At 54.5% G+C, this 2722-nt stretch overlaps 1 long non-coding RNA gene across 1 annotated transcript in view; it reads right to left on the bottom strand.

The window, feature by feature from the left end:
• Positions 1-1982: 1982 nt before the first annotated feature.
• The window catches only part of LOC102473052 (uncharacterized), a 1413-nt gene continuing 673 nt past the window's right edge, over positions 1983-2722 (bottom strand). Inside the window, exons 2-3 of the long non-coding RNA XR_003548253.1 lie at positions 2386-2711; positions 1983-2290 (exon numbers count right to left, since the gene is read on the bottom strand). This is a non-coding gene — a long non-coding RNA (uncharacterized LOC102473052). The remainder of the gene's footprint in view (positions 2291-2385; positions 2712-2722) is intronic.

Here is a 2722-nt window from a genome sequence, read left to right as displayed (position 1 = left end):
TGCGTGCCCCGCAGGGCTGGGATCTTGCTGCTGCCCTTCATCCCCCTGGCCCGGGAGCCCGGCGAGGGTGCTGGGGCAGCCCGGGGCTTCGGCTCCTGCCCGGGACCTGCTCCTTGTCACATGCTTCTTATTTATTTTTGCAAACTGCCCTGGCCCGGGTCCAGCTGCAGCCGCCTCACCTGCCATGCTGTGCCTGTGTGTGCCATCTTGCATTTATTAATAAAACATGCGAGCTGGAGGGGGTGCTGGGGGAACCCCACTGCAGTATGGCAGGCGGGCGCCTATTTTCGGTCTTAAGACGTGGTGTCGAGGTGGAAATCCCACACCCTGGGGATTTGTGGCTTGCTTGGTCGTGACGGCGTCCGAGTGGGCTTCCCCGCTGGTCGGGAGGCACCCAGTGGCAGAATGACTGTCTGGAAAGGATGGGTTTTCACCGTCAGGCCAGGATCCCGGTGGGGACAGTTAGGACAGTCCTCTGCCTGCTAACTTGCCAGAGCGGCTGAAACCGGCACTAACTGTCTCTTTCCATTGCCGGGGGCAGGCCTCGAACAGAATCTCTGAGGCTCCAACTCGTCCGGCTTTGCATCTGAAGACAGCTAAAGCTCGTCACCTGTTGGAAGCCAGACCCCAGGAAACCCCCTAATCTAGCCCACCAATCCCGGTTCCGCGGTCAGCGAGACGGGTAGCCACAGGCCCGGACGGTTCCTCTGTCCTTTAATGCTGCTGGCTGTTTCTTTTCAAATAAAACCGAGCTACGATCCGATGCCTCATGTTAATAGCATGCAGTTCCATGATCCGCTGTATTCCACATCCCAAAGACGGCTTTCTCTTCAGTCCGTGTGTGTCGCCTAGTCCCCGGCTGTTTACCTGGCTCTGGGCGGCAGTTAGAAAAGTGGGTGTATTTAACTGCTTACTCCCCCCCTCCCTGAAATAGTATGGCGAAAGAATAGTAGGAGCCACCATCGACGACGTGGCGTGGCCTGTACTCACAGCTCCTAGGAAGGCTGAGCCAGGAAAGTCATGAGTTCAAGGCCAGCCTGGACAAGATAGCGAGACCCTGTCTCTGGGGGAATAAAGAAAAGACAGAAGGTAAGATAGGAGCTAGAAATAGAAGGAATGAAAGTGGTTACGAGATATTGGAATATGACGGCTGGGCTGCAGGTGCTTCCAAACTATGTCGGCGTGCCACGTCTGATCATGAGAGGGACACGTCTTACATGCTGACACGGGGCCCAGGTCTACACCGAAGGCTTCCTGTCCGTGACCTCACTCACTCCTGGATAACAAACTCATCTCCACGCTGAACGTGAAGAAGCGAAGACTCAGAGAGGTTAACAGTTTGCCCAAGGTCACACAGTCTGGGGGAGGGGGAGGCTGCAACTTGGTGCATCTGGCTCCCGGGGGTGGGGGCATCGGGGGTGCCCTAGTCCCAGTGCTGCTGCTCCAAGTTCACCCACGAGCATGTTGGCTGGGATCCGGTTTCCCCGCACATAGATCCCACCACAACCTCGTGGCTCTCCAGAAAGAAAAAACGTTTCCAAATGAATCCACGTAGTGTTCTGAGGTGCCTCGGAGCCTCAAAATCAAGTGGGGTCCGAGAGCTGCTTCCATCACCCTCTCCCACACCAACGGCTAAGTTCGAACGAGTCGTTCTGGGGTCGATTTGAACGTGTGACCCGAGCACGCGTGGGGCAGGACGGGTCGCTCCTGTCCCCTCTCTGCCCAGCCGCTCTGCACACTGCCTTGTGGTCACAGCGCCGGTCGCCAGAGCAGCACCGTCTTCTCACGCTGACGCGCGCTCAGCTCCACGGACGCGTCCATGCAGGCTGTCGGCCTTAACCAGCCTCTCTACGACTGGATCGGTTATTCAGTCAGCATTCTCGGAATCCGGGCGTTCCGCAATGGACGCGTGTTTGTTTGTGCAAGTGCATTCTTATCAGGCAGGTGCTACGTTTTGTTACACACCCCTAGCAGGTCTCGTGGGCTTGTATTAATAGAAAACCCACTCTTTTTTTTTTTTAATTTTTATGTTTCTGGTCATCATTTTTTTTTTTATAAGATACACAGTGTTATTTTTTTCTTTGCGTTACCATGTGCTTTTAATACTCACTCAGTGGAGCATTGAAGGGTAGGAAAGGAACAGGTAAATGTGAGGGCTTACGTGAACGGTCTATCCATGGGCATTGCCGGTTCGGATTATGAAGTGGTGAGCGCTATCGGGTAGGGAACGTAAGACCGTGTCTCGTCAATTCCGTACGCTCCGCTCCGTTTCCCTCCTCGGGCAGTTTCCCTGTTTAGAGAGCCGGGATGTTACCTTTCCATGAGACGGTGTCCTGCTGACAGTAAAGCAATTTGTATAAGTCTCGCCTCGTGGAAAACACTCACTTTTGGAAGAATGCACTCCCGGGGCTTGTGGGAATGCTGAGATGGAACCTTTCTGCCCCGGGGACTTCCAGCCTCTGATCAGATAAACTCAGAGGCGTTCGGATGGAGAGGTGCCGCCTGGTTTCTGGGGAGGAGAAGTGTTTTCCTATGGGGGGGGGGGTGGTCACTACCTCCTTCCGTTCAAAGTCTCAGAGTTGACAAGCCTTTGAGAAATGTGCGGCCAACTGTCTTCTATTCGAGCAGGATCTCACTTCATGCAAAGCTGCGCATCCTTTTTGATTTGGGTTTTTTTAAGAGACATTGTTGCTACAGGGCACCTGTGCTCGCTGGAGAGACA

The sequence above is a fragment of the Tupaia chinensis genome, unplaced genomic scaffold (assembly GCF_000334495.1).
Source record: "Tupaia chinensis unplaced genomic scaffold, TupChi_1.0 Scaffold000078_1, whole genome shotgun sequence".
In the NCBI taxonomy this organism is placed as follows: Eukaryota; Metazoa; Chordata; class Mammalia; order Scandentia; family Tupaiidae; genus Tupaia; species Tupaia belangeri.
This window is presented reverse-complemented; position numbering and strand designations above follow the sequence as displayed.